The 14,403-nt window shown below is 45.2% G+C and overlaps 1 long non-coding RNA gene across 1 annotated transcript in view; it reads right to left on the bottom strand.

The window, feature by feature from the left end:
- The window catches only part of LOC114016641 (uncharacterized), a 118,615-nt gene extending 104,463 nt beyond the window's left edge, over positions 1-14,152 (bottom strand). The window contains exon 1 of the long non-coding RNA XR_003561216.2: positions 13,866-14,152. This is a non-coding gene — a long non-coding RNA (uncharacterized LOC114016641). The remainder of the gene's footprint in view (positions 1-13,865) is intronic.
- Between the last annotated feature and the right edge of the window lie 251 nt (positions 14,153-14,403).

Here is a 14,403-nt window from a genome sequence, read left to right as displayed (position 1 = left end):
GCTGTTCAAGAAAGCTGCGTGAAGTCCCCTAAATAATATTGCTATGAGTATCATGAGTGCCTGCACATCATACACCCTTACCCAGAGGGGACAGGCTGCTGGAGCCCACATGCATGCATGGCTGTCCTGCAGAGAGGAGCCCAGATCCTTTCCTGGACCTCGTGCAATCCCACTGGCATCGGAGGAGGTTTTCACACTGATGCAGGCGACTTCATGTCCACCCATAGCTCCCCTCACCCGGTTTAGTGGGAAATGCAAACTCCAGCTGTTGCTGCTGTCTGCCTTAAGCATCCAGGTAACCACCCGAGGAAACCACAGTGGTTTTGAGACAGTATTTATTCCTAGCTGGGCTTCACCTGGGTATGATCTCAAGGTGTGACTGGGTTACACCCTTGAACCTATTAATTAGACACAGCTTATGGGACAAGAAATGCTGTTGTGGTGAAAGAACACCTCCTGTAAATACTTTGAGGCAAGGGAAGACTTGGCAACTTCTGCACTCAAGAAATCTGGGAGAAGAGCTGAATTAGCACCCCAGTTCCTGTGGTCAGCCAAACCAAAAATCTGTGTTTACCTGTGCTGCCCATAAACACCATACTCTGCTCCCAGGAGAGCAGCCCCTGCTCCTGATACGTCACAGCCAGAAGAAAACATTTCCCTTCTTGGAGAACCATCAGGGAGGGGAGAGGGAAAATCATTACAGAGGAGTCTGCCTTCAGGGCTGGTGGTGGCAGGACAAACTCACCTCCTGTCTCCTGGGAGTTTTATCCAGACTGTGCTCTGAATTTTCTGATTATTTTTTTTTATTTTATTATGATTATGTGTCTGAAATATTTTTTTTCCTTGGTGATCTTCTTTTATTTGCCCAATCTCCCTTTAAAATAGAAACTACTTGAACAATGTCTGGCAGAGCCATAAATCCCTCATGCATTCAGTATGATATTAAGGTCGTTATTCTTTTGGGAGTTTTGAATGTTGGATTGAAGCTTTATTTTTGGCAAGATTTGCACCAGAACAGACTGTCTAATGCAGTGAGTAAAACCTGGTTGACTGCTGGAGGGCTGGCTGAACAACAGCATGACTGGTGGCTCTGGGCCATGCAAAAAGCCACCTATACTTTATGATCTGCCCCAACTGCCACACCACTGGCAGCTGGGGGACATGCAAAATGGACTAACAAAGAAGGTCTGTCCGCTAAACACTGCTCTGAGGAGAGCATTGCTGAGCCTCGACAGTAAAAATGACACGCAAAAAGCAGAAGGTAACTGACAGGCTCAGGAGAGCACTGATCATGCCGTAAAAAACATGAGGATGTGGGAAGGATTCCCATTTTCCATCTGGTTTTAGCCTAAACTGACCAAGCGTTCATGCACAAACGTTCTTGTACAAGATCTCTCCTTGAGCAGCTCCTTGTCATCAAATTTGTCCTCAAGTGTTGGTGTTTTGTTTTTTTTAAAGGGTAAAATATTTCAAGGCATGCATCCTTCAGATGTTTCAGGTTTGACTCAGAGTCACTAAATAAACAAAGCATGCGGAGAAAACCCATAAACCCAAGGACTCTGGGGCCCCATCTGTCCGTGTTGGATGCACAGACAGACAGACAGACAGACTCTTTGCAGTTGCCCCAAGGACTAAGCACTGTAGACATCATCCAGGGCCTCAGTGCGAACTTTCAAACACTCTCCCTTCCCTAAACTGCCTTAAGAAAAATTAAGGACTTTTGTTTGTTAAAGTTGGGGCTGAGACAACTACACAAAGGGATGTGTTGAGCGTGGCAAAGGAGGAGGAGAGGTGAGGTTAAGCACAGCACAGAAATGCATGGAAATGGGTGGGAGAAAAGACACGGAGCACCCGGTGGGCAGGATCTGGGAGCTGAAGCACAGGGAGAGTAAAGCTGCTTCCACACTACAAAATAAACATGAAGAAAAACCAGGAGCTGAATCTGAGTTCCTGCTTCTCCTTGAAACCAGTCTCCCTGAGTAAACTGCGATTTTCATTTTGGTGTTTTTGTTTTGGGGTTGTTGGGGTTTTTCTATGGGTTCCTTGCGATGGGTGACTTCATTCAAGTGGTTAGAAATCGCATCAGACTTCCAAAATGCAGCCTGACATCTGCGATACCTCTCCTTGTGTCACTGAATTGAGGAACAGGTAGAAAGTTTAGATCTGATGATTCTCATCAACCAAAAAGCAAGAGGCTCTGGAAACACGTGTGGTGGCATGGATGCTGGGTTCGCTTGCTCACTGGAGCAGAGCTCTGGGAAGCCCTGGGCAGTGAAGAGCATCGCCCACCTCCGAGCTGCTCACCAGACCTGCCAGCAGCTGCAGCTGGATCCTGGTTTCTCCATCTCTGGTGGCACATACAGGAGGATCCTAGTGAATTCTGTAGCCAAAGTTACAGAACAGCTTTTTCTCCTGGGAAGTTACCTCTGAACCTCCCTGACATGCTCAGGGCTGGTTCTGTGTTGCTTTAGTTCAAACCTGGCATTTCAGATTTTGAGGCTTGGAAAAATGTGGTGGTCACAAATAGATACTGGAAACCTGACCGTGCTGGCATCCAGGAATCCTGCACCCTGTCCCCACCTCTAGCAGGACTCTGCAACCTCCATCTGCAGCTTACAGGGTTCGCTTGTCCTCCTTCAAACCCAACTTTGGAAAGTACAGAGGAAAAAATTCTAAAATATCTACTTCTTTCTGTATTTATTCCTCAGGTAAAAGTCCTCCCAGCTTTGAAACATTTAACTTTCAAACATACAAAACTATTTAAGCAAGGAGGGAATGACAGGTTGAGCTCCTACAAAGTCAGTATTTTTTCTAAGCAAGTGTAATGATGGGAACACTGAGAGACTTGTGACCTTAAAGTCCTTGTCTACCACATTAAAAACAGAACTTGCACCCCAGGGCAGTTTCTGAAATTTGGGCTTTCTGCCTCAAAGTGGAATGAAAACTAAAAATAAAGAAGTTCACCAAATAAAGCCATTCAAGAATTTTTTCTTTGAGAAAGATGAAACAAAAACTTCTGAAATTTCTAAAGAAATAAATTCCTTTTCCAGTGTTGGTGTTTCAAAATGTCTCCTCCACAAGTATTTCCTTATCCTAAAACCAGAAGTTTTACTCTGAAACATTATGCTCCCATGAAAAAAAACCCAATTCAATATATCACAAGGTCTCATTAGGATTATTGTTGTAGATGAAAATTTTTATTCAGCCTTTATTCAACCTAGAGTTCAACTTTAGATCCTGAACCCTAGTTAATGGCTTTCTTTTAACAAACATTTTCAAACCACTGCACAGAAGCACCTAACATGCCACAGAGAAATAAAATTTACAGTTATAATCAATTTAGTAGCCTCAAAACGTGTCTGTATTTTGGTACCACACCATCTAATTCATGCAGAACAGCAATGAACAAACATCGCAAACCTCGAAGGAAAAGCTATTACGCCACGGGTGAGGTATTTGTTAGCTTTACGCATGCTTTTGCCAAAGACAAGAAGCCAGCAAATGACTCACATGATTTGTCAGAGGAAGAAGCTTACAGCTGAGGGCCCTGAACATCACATAAAGAAATGAAATGGGAAAGAATTGGGAAATATATCAGCAAACAAAAATAAAAATTAAAAAAAAAAAAGAAAGAAAGAAAAACTTCTGAATTTTACAAGGTAGTTTCCTCCAGAATATCTTTTATGTCATCAAAAAGGAAAAAAAAAAAAGAAGTAGAGAAACTTTTGGAAAAACAAAGGTGAGTGGGCAGATGGGAAACCCAACCACAAAATTCCCTGTTTTCTCTTTCAGCTTGTTTTGCATTGAGCAACATACCAACTCACAAGTGTAAATATACCACAGCTTGAAATTTTGGTTAAAACAATGAGGCAAGTGTAGCCAAAGCGTGCAAAACCTGGCAGCTGGATTGATTCCAACCTCAGCAAACTACTGACATTGGCTGTAAAGGTGGGAATGTTTTCCCCCACTTTTTGAATACCGATATTAATGTCTGCTTTGACTTTTAACAAATAACATCTCCAGCAGTCTGCTAATCTGCAGGCACCAAGTGTTACCACGAAATTTATCTTCTTTCTTTTACTGTGTCCACCTGCAGCCTGTAGCAGAGCTACTCCCTGGACTGAAGCCTCTACACAACCATAAATAATTCCCTTGTCTTCTGTCAAACCTAACTGCCTTCAGTTTGCAAAGAATATGATGTTCGTTTCATTATTCCTGACTGAGTATTTTTTGCTTAGTGTGCTGTTGCAAGATATAATTCTATGATTCTATGTTCCTGTGGAAACACTGCTGTAAGAAAAGGGACCTTAAGAGAAACCTGAGAACTTCAGAGTTTTTCTCTGTTTACTCTTATCCTCATTTTATCAATGAAATGGAGCGGGGTGGTGTATTTATAGTGCATGAAGATACAGAAACCTCTTCCAGATGGTTTTCCTCAGTGGGTTTGCCTAGTGGACACTCAGGAGTCTGGCAGACTCCTCCAGCCGCTGACGGATGCCACATGAAGTCAGAACACACCAGGGAAGTCCTGCATGGGTGGGAGCTCCAGCCAGGCCCACTCGCTAGATGGAGAAGTGGGATGTCCCAGCCAGCAACAGGCAGGGCGTCAGCCCCGCACAAGGCGGTGGAAGCGCTGAGCTGAAACCTCACACTCAGTAGGGAGAGGACAGTGTCACTGCATACTACCTCTTTCAAAGAAGAGTTTCATGTTAAAAAAGAAATCATGAGATTACAGATTTGGCGGATAACATTAACCAGAGTTAAGACATGAAGGTCTGGGGGGGGGGGGGGGGGGGGAGGTTATGGGGGTTTTTTTCCCGTCTGTGTCAGTGAAAGCAAAGACCAAGGCGCTCAGTGCATGACCCGCATCCTGCTGAGGACACCTATCCCCCCACCTGTAGGGTGTAGCTCCAGCACAGGGACTTGGAGGCACAGGGCTGTGAGCAACCCTGGACACATGCTCAGCTGGGGTTGGTCCTGCAGCTTCAGTGACACAGCGCCAGGCAGGGCCCCAAGGCACGGAGCAGCACCAGCCAGCTCCCCAAGGACAGCCAGAGGAAAGCTGATGGGGATTGTTCACCCAGGCAGCGCATTTCCTGGGAGGCATGGCTGGAGGAACACAGACCTGTCCTCTGCCCCACAGAACCTGAAGGAAGATGGAGAGGTGGACCTGCCCGCTCTCCCTGGGGCTGAGGCACTAGAGACTGAGCACATGCTTTCACCATGTGCACAACAGAGAAATGGGTGTGGGGATGTGTGTTAGTATTATTATTATTTACAGTGGTCCTTGCAAATTTCCACTGAGATAAAGGCTACAACAAAAACCAGAGAGATGATAACCCTTCAGACCTTGGAAAACCAGCCCATTACTCAAGATACTGCCAGGGCTGCGTGCCAAACCTGTGGCACCTCTGCAGACATCTGGTTTTAAGAAGCTAAACACCCAACCCTTGCTTACCTTCAGCCACATTTACAGGGCCTGGTGAGCTCCTTCACTAATTGCTAGTGACTTGTTCACAGCCTAAGAAATCAAAAAGGTAAGAAATAACCAAAGCAGAAGCAAAGCAGATGGTCACAGAATTCATCCATGCCAGAGCTGGATTAGTATTGAGGGCTCATGACTTGCAGGTTTAGTTTCCAGTGCCAATTTCCACTTTTCAAGCTTTATAACATCCCTCTTGTGCTGCCTTTCTGCATCTAGTCCTGAACTCCATCAACCCCAGCAGTGAGCCAAGCTTCCTGAAGCTGATGCCATCATGAAAAAGCAGTGAAAAAGCCACCCAAGAAAACCTGATAGAGATGAGTGAGGGAGAACAGCTTTGACCAGCTTCAGGATACTTTATTGCTTCAGGAACATTGCAAAATATGAGCAACTTTGGCCTGAAACGAAGATGCAGGGAGTAAGGAAATCACATGTACACATGGAAACTTGACAACCTGTAAAGACACTATCTCTCCCTCAGCAGTGGGGAAAAAACAAACTCAGAAAACAAACATGAATTATTTTCTTGGCTGGGAGAAGCCGAAACGACTCTCCAACAGCCCTCCCAGAACAGTTCGTAACACTGTATTAAACAAGTGACGCAAACCTGCTATTACACTGGCAGCGCTTAGAAGTAAACATGAGGATGCTGGCTGGGGTCTGAAGGGAACAGAGGGACGGTCCGCTCCCTGTGATCTCTTTTGGACACCAATTACTAGCTCAAAATCTTCCCAGAAGAAAACTGAGCCTACCAAAGAGAGCATGAAGTGCCTCTTAACATCGTAGCGTTCGTGCCTTTGACTGGGGCTACTGAAGGATGCCAGAGCCAGGACCACCTGTGTAGGACAAGGCCTCAAGGACAAGAGTCCAAGTACTGATAGCCTGATGAATAGAGACCTGTTAGAACTTGTAGGGCACAAGCCCTGGGAGCAAAGGAAAAAGCTAACAGCAGACCCCTGAGCCATCACAGTTGAGGAGGCAACCAGACGGACAGAGAAACAAGTAGCCAGATAAGGGAACGGATGGCGCCAATATGTAATTAAGAAAGCCGCGTAGAAAGAAACTCCCTAACCTTGGAATAAAAATTATTGCTAGGTCAAGATAAACTAGTAAGTATCTATTGTTCTAACGGTGTGCCTTAAAAATTAACCAATTAGTGTTTTTTACGCTTAAGATTTAACCAATCAGTGTGTAATATGTAGAAGGTAGAAACATATATAATTGTAAGAAAATCACTAATAAATGGACACTTGCTTGCATCAAGCTGTGTCCCATCTCTTCATTAGCCGCACACCTGCTCTCCTGTCCCCCAGTCAGAGCCTCTGGATGCAGGGGTATAACAGCCCCCAGCGCCTGTAGCCAGCCCATTTCTACTGAGAGGCCTTCTGTCAGGCACAGAACAATGTTTTCAAGGAACCAAGTACTTGGTCAGTTCAATCTGACTCTTAGGGAGCTTGGACTGAGTTCAAATTTCTGGCCATGGAGTTCAGGCTGCCCGAGAAAGCTAACCAAAAGAGCCGTCACTTCTGTGACACAATAAGAAAACCCTTTTTAGATAGCAAATTGCCTTTCATTTCTCGTAGATGCCATCAAGTGATCAGCAGAGGTTGTGATCAGCAGCCATCAAGAGATCTGGTCAGAGGCCAGAGTGATGGATGATGCCCCATTCCTCCATCAGTTCCAGGAAGAGACTGGTTTTCCCTCAAGTGTTCTGTTAAAACTGGATGGAAGTAGGTAACCCAATGTTCTAATTGCTAAGAAACCTAATGCAATTTCTATATTAAATGCCAGAAGAATCAATCGCTTTCCCTCTTGATCCAAAAGCCTCACCTATCTTCAAAATTACCAGCTTGCACAGCCATTTGCTGAGTATTCTCCTCCAGAAACAACATACGTGATTTTGGAAATAAAAAAAAATAATAATAAAAATAGTATCATTTATGCATTGCTTATTTAAATGATCCCACTATAAATACTGCTGCGTAGGTAGCAGCAAGCACACCTTGCCCTGTGGGCCATCCTGTTTCCTCAACAGTATAAACTATTTCAGGCAAATTACACACAGAAACCTTAAAATGAAACATTCCCTATTCCACAGTACAATATTTGCAGTCAATAGATTACATAGCCTCTCCCTTCCTGTTGCAAACAGCATCCCACATAGGGATTAATCATTCCTCAGGCAGAGCACAACCAATTGCAGAGGTATTGGCACCTCTCCCATCTCATCAAAACCAGAGAATGCTTGACAGAGCTTGAGTCATCTTCCTCGTAGCTCTTTTCAAGCCTATACTCATCGGCTTCCAGGTGAGCGGACTCCTGATTTTCAGTTGACATGACTTTGGCCTCTCCAGTTTTGGCCAAACCAAGCAGCCTGCAGAGGAGGAGAACATCTGGCTGCAATTTAGTGCGAGCCTCACCCCACTCCAGCCAGCATGGCTGATCAGGGCACAGCAGAACAAATTGATTTGCTTTAATAGGACATCTTATATCTTTTCATATTGTCTGGAATTTAGCAGTAATATTCAACTTTTAACAGAAATACTAAAACCAAAACTAGAATAAACAACAACATCAGATCACCAGTTGAACTGACATTCAACTTTTAGCACCAAATCTCCTTTCTGAGAACTTGCCTATGAAATAAAATAGTTTTCTGGCCTGTCTGTCTGTTTTGGATGTGTACTTACAAGGAGGGCCATGGCAAAATGCCACAGCTGAAGCAACAGCCTTGTCCTTGTGCTTGACCAGGAGCTGCGCTCCACGCTTCTCAGATCCAAAGTGGGTAAGGTCAAAAATTATTTAATAAATAGGCCATTTAAAATGGAAAGGGCATAATTTCACTGCCTATTTTCTTTTTCCAGATGTGATACTGTGTTTTTACTCGCATCCTAGCAAGATCTGGCTTTATGCAAAAGAAAGGAACTTGTAGTTGACTGAACGGAAGGAATAAGAGAATGCAATCGGGTTTCAGCAGTGCATTGAGGCCCCCGACCTCAAACACCCAGCTGATGAAAACACTCCCCTGAGCAGAATCAAGCCAGGAACTGAGATCTAAACCAAGTCTGAACCCAGACAGTAGTGTACTGTTCAAAAAGTACAGATGGATGGACAGACCTTTGCTCAATAACTTACACCCCAGCCCTACACAAGCTAGATATTCCCAACAGCCTTCTGCGGTGAGCTCAATGCCCTTACAAGTGTCCAGGTTAATTCTACTGAAATAAAACACAGGGGACTTTTCCATCAGGGTTAAGTAAAAACAACTACACAGCTGAAATTAGATCCAGAGCATCTGTGAACATGAAGTTGAGGTAAGTATATAAATTTGAATGCTGTTCTCAGTGAAGCTCTACCAATGATTCACCTATGAAAGGCAGTCAAAGGCATAAAGACCAGAAATAGGTATTCAAGTCAGGGACCCAAAGGCAAGTTCTGCTCACATCTGTAACCCAAATCAGGATCTATCATAAAGACAGCTCTCACTGGTGCCGTTTTGAATTTCCACGAGAGGTGGCAATTTTAAAAACTACATTGTATAAGCAAAAATTTCTCAAAACAGGTTTGTGTCTACTCATCCCTAGCGTTCACTCACATTAAGTAAGCAGCTTCCCTTGGCTCGGTCTGGCTCTTGCATTACTGCCATTATGTGTGAGGCAACAACTTGAATCACTTCCAGATGAAATTACAGAAAGCTGTGCATAATGACATTTCTACCAACATTAAAGCAAAGGATTTAGTTTTTATTATTCCTGCAGGGACTTGAAGTTCTTTACCGAAACTTAGAGAAGGGAGATAGACTGGCAGAAGAAACTTCTGATCAACTCTACTATGTTTCTACTCAGCGTGGAAAAATGCTTGTGTCCTACTCCAGAGCACACCAAATAAAGCTCATCATAATGAAGACTTTTCTTTTAGAGCAAAGGCTACCGTTCGGCATCATATATGATCTCCTCAGGATTTCCATCTATTCTTGCCTGCATGAGGTCCTGTCATTTGCTTGACTCTGCAGTTGCAGCACGGCTCTGCAGCACTGCTTGACTCTGCCACATTTTAGGGTGAGGATTCTTCAGACGACCAGTACATGCAGTTTTCCAATCCCAAACTGAGAGGTTTTGTGGTTTGTTTAATGTTAACTGTATTACCAATAACATGGGGTTTTCACACAGGTAATAACAAAAAAAGGATGCGAGTTTATGGGAGCAGAGGATTTCTACCCTATATATGCCTTTGGGTCTGAGAGCAGATACGCTGTGGTACACATCCCATTTTGGATTCCATGCCAAAGGCACGTTTTAGATTCATAAGGCTATTCACTACAATTGCATAGACTTAGAACATCCTACAGTGATATAATAGTGGACTACAGCAAATAAGTGATTAAAGTGTACAGCATTGTATATTACAGCCTTAATTGTCTCAGCATTATTAAGGACCAGCACTGTGCTTTTAAAGGGGTAAAATTTTTCCAACAGCAGCTGAAAGAACTGAAATAATTCTATACTCTCTTAATAAATTATTGGACTTTGAAAATCCAATGGATTAAGTGCTGATTTAGAATTTTTTCTTTGCTCAACTTTTGTTGCTTTTTAATCTTTCAAATATTAATTCCATCCTGCTGGAGAGTTTCAAAGAAATTTGCTTTTCTTCTGTGGAAATCTGCACATAGCTAGCAGGTTTTCTTTAACAGAAACTAGGAAAATTCTGCATGCAGTAAATGAAACTCACTCAAAAGGAGTCTAACACCCACCCCGTGATGGAGCAGGCAGAGGACCACTGGCTCATGGACTTGCTTCCTTGGGGCACTGCCCTGTGGCTATTCCTCCTTGTGCTGGTTATGGGCTCGAGCTCAGTTCTGCTTTGGCATGAAGGTGGAAAACCACATTTCTTGTACTCCTTAAGGAACTTTTCTGTAATTAAGTGAAAAGAAGCACCAAATAACCAAGCATGTGTCTGGTATCCATTCTTTTGTCATTAAGCTGTTCCTGTTTCAATCCTGTAGTAAAAAGGAAGCCAAGCTCCACTCAGTTATTGTTCTCTAAATGCTTTACAAAGGCCAACAGATGTCAATGAGAATTACAGATCCTGGGGTCTCCTTTGTAAATAGCTTCTAGGAGGAATTATGACATGAGATCAGCAGCACTGGGAATCCCCATATCAAATGAAGTCCAGTGGCTCTTCCGAAGCCAGCAGAGCAGAGGCATAGGAAGGGAGGAGGGACATGTGGCTATGGGCTGATAAGAAGCCAGGTCCACCTTCCGAGAAAAGCTTTCCACAGATGGACACAAGGGGGAAGGAGAGGCAGGGAGACAGGTCCAGGGAGGACAGACACAAAGGGTGAGTAGAGAAGCCTGCATCATCAGGAGAGCTGGCTGTGTTGTAATCACAAAGCTGCCTCACCCTTCACCTTGCCCCAGGACTTCCATACCTGGTGGCATAATTTCCACGTTCCTTTCAAATCAAGCAGTGTCTTCGATTCCCAGGGTTGAGTTTGCAGGAGAAAGCTCATGGAAAATTTTAGGTTCTTGCCCATAAATGAAAAAACAGGCTAGCTTAGGGAAGGAGGGTGGGAACCAGATAAGCATGCCCAAAGCAATGACTGATAAGGAGGATAGGCAGCGGCAAATATTTAGAGCTACTCAAACAGGAAAAACACAGGAAAGCCTGAAGGAAAGTGATACATTGAAAATCAGGAGGCTTTCTAGTGTGCCATTTCAATTATTTTCACATGATATATAATGCACTGAATTGATGCTCTCTGAAGTGATATGATGAGTTAAAATTGTATGTTTTGTTCCTTTTGCCATAAAGAAACTGTATTTGTCAGGGTCTCAGCCTCTGTTTGTTGCCACATGGAATCAGGGTCCATTATCAAAAGTGATACAGAGATAAGAAAATGCTGAGAGGACGCAAAATCAGTGCCTTCCAAACCACAATGATTTACAGCTGATGTGGAGCTGGGCCAGAGCTACAGCTGCTCTCTCTGGAATAGCCTCTTTCCACTCACTGGGGGCACCAATCCCAGATTTCTGTGTGGGATGGGAAGACTTGGCTGAGTGTGACCCCCCCTCAACCACAGCCAGCCACTCCTGCCCCCTTTGCCCCAGTTATATCCGCAGAACAAGCACCACACCACTGGTGTAACAGATGAACTTACTATGGGAAACGAATAGGGGAGATCAAGAACATCTCTAACAACTGTGAATCCCCAAGTGACTTGTGCAGTTCTCTCAGCAAGACCGAGATTTTCAGACCCATCTAGTGCCTTAATCCTCAGCACAACATCCCTCTAGGTATTGACATCTGCGCTGATGTTGGATGTGTGACAACAGCTTCCATCACTGATATGGCCAAGCGTCCACTGCTACCCGGAGCCTGGGAAGCCAGGGTCTGCAGGCACCACAGCCACAAGCCTGCTGGGCTCTGGGTTCCGCCGGCAGCAGGACGTGAGCTGAGCCTTCCCCGAAGGTGACTGTCAAAATGGCGAATGTGCACCCTACAGCTAGCAAAGTCCAGGCTCCTGAGCTGTCCATCAGACCAGAGAATGAAGTATCATGTTATCCTTGAAAGGAACATCATCAAAGTGTTTCCAGTAACCATGCAGTGAATCAGCACTTCCCAACAAAAATGACCAGTTTTCTTCCCCCATCACTCAAAATAACTGTGTGGCCTCTGGCCTTTTGAACTAGAACGTATGTGTGAGCCCTTGTTCACAGACCCCTCAGGTTTTCCATGAGCAATCCTGAAGGAAACACAATCTTGGGAGAAGTAGGTGTGCTCCTGGCACAGGAAGGTCATCTGTCCCTGCTGACCACAGAGCAAAGCAAAGTGGGACAGCCAGGAATCTGTGACACGGAGCTAGATCACGGCACGAGCTTATCTGCTCTCCTGTTAATCCTTCTAGCCATGGGCTGGGTTTGGAGACAGGGTAGGAAGACTTCAACAGGCATCCAGCTACTGTAACATCTCTGAGTAATAAAAGCTGCAATTTTACTTGTCCCAGACAGAACGTCTGGACACAACAGAGGTTTTCCTAAAGAATCTTAGGAAAGGAGGAAGCATGGCATGATAGAAGTGATAATTCTTGTCATGAGGTCATTAACAAGATTACAAAACAATCTGCCTGGTTCTTAACCTTTAATCCTAGCTGAAAGAGGGAGGCAGACCATGATGCTCGTCTGCAGCTGTGTGTGTTCTGGGTTTGCTCTAAGGCCCTGCCATCTGGGAAGACGTGCCAGAAGATGCAACCCCGGCCACAGTCCATTCTCCCTCAGCACAAGGGTTCCCAGGGTGGTATCCAGCTCACAGCACACCCTGGGCTAAGAGGAGGGCGAATTGCTACTGCCTGACACAACTTGCCAGTGGCAGGAGGCTGTCACTTTCTTCTTCATGGGGATGGAAACATAAGGAGATCAGAATGGTCCCCAGCCTTTGGTGTGATTCATTCCCAGAAAGGAGACATCACCTCGTCTTGGCTTGGAAGTCTCATATCAAAAGATTCAGAAGTATCCTGAAGTTTCCAGGTGGTGATTTTGCATATGTGGCAAACCCAGGCAGCCACAGCCATGTTAGCAAGTCATCTCAGACTGGGAAAACCTGAGTGTGTTTAACAGACACCAAGACTTGTAAAACAACTGTTGTTGGACCAAGTCCACAGATCGGCAAGGGGGTGAATTTCCCAGACCTGCTCAGGCATGACGGACAGCAATGCAAGTGAGAAGGTGCTCCGTCACAGGCACCCGGGGTCTGGGGGACACGGTGACACTGGCACTGACCTTGTCACAGGCGTCTCCAAGAGGCATCGGTCAGTCATGCACCATGGGGCTCAGAACCCCTTCAGAATTTGCAAGGGGATGCTTCGTTCCCCTTCTTCTGAATTTCAATCCGCTAACTTTGGTCAGGACCTCGTGAGGCACTATTCAGCCATGTTTACATAGTTCTCTCTGAGATGTCAACATCATCGCTGATATTTCCACTGTTACTAGCCCTCTGAAGCACTGACTTCCCCCACCATTTGGTCACAAATGTCCACAGAGTTTCAAGAAAACTGAAGAGTGTTAAGCTGTGACTGCTGGAAACAACATTCCCTGCTTAGCTGGACTCAGTTGCAACATCCTCCAGGAGAGGAGAACAAAGCAAACAAAAGAAGCATGTAACATTTGCTGCTTTTCTGATATTGAAGATTAAGAGAGAGCTCCCACTGCAAAAGCTAAAGCAAAGCCCTGGCATTTTAAAGCCAAGACTACGGCACGCTGCAGGTAACTGAAGAATGCAAAAAGAAAAAAGGTGTTTTCAGGATAACATTTTAAAAGCGTAGGGAAGCTGGATGCCTAACTCCTTTCTGTCCCCCTTGAAAATACTAAGCACACTGTTTCCACCTTACCCTTTGCTGCACCAGCCTGCTCCCAGGACTTCCAGCGTGCGGCACTGGGACTGCTCCCGGGGAAGAAGGTGTCCTCCCAGGCAGGTCTGTGCTCCAGGCACAGCTGAGCTAGTGACCCCTCAGACTGCCGAGGCGAGTCACGGACTGACACCCTGACACCATGTCATTCTTGCGGTGACAAGAGCCTCGCACGAGGAGCGGTTGGTAACTGCGGGCTGGAAGGAAACTCTGAGCAGGGGACTGGGACCTGAGATGGCTTAGAGAGTCCCAGGGACAGCTTCCCATGCCTTCAGCTCTGGAATAAGAGGAGAAAGATGGAATTTGGTTAATTGACATTGGGATTCGGAGCAGGCAATGTGGAACTTGCTCGAAGCTCCCCTTCCCTGACACCAAAATCGCAGCAGCCCCAAAGAGCTTCAAGACTTCATTTTGAAATGGAGGACACCTTCTAGCAACGCCTACAACCTTATGTAACCCCTCTGCTGAAGGTAGTGGTCCCTTGTGCATCCCACCGGGGAAACACCCTGCAGCCCAGGGC

This window comes from Falco cherrug, chromosome 9 (assembly GCF_023634085.1).
Source record: "Falco cherrug isolate bFalChe1 chromosome 9, bFalChe1.pri, whole genome shotgun sequence".
Lineage (NCBI taxonomy): Eukaryota > Metazoa > Chordata > Aves > Falconiformes > Falconidae > Falco > Falco cherrug.
The sequence above is the reverse complement of the archived record's forward strand: the minus strand, read 5'-3'. Positions and strand labels throughout refer to the sequence as shown.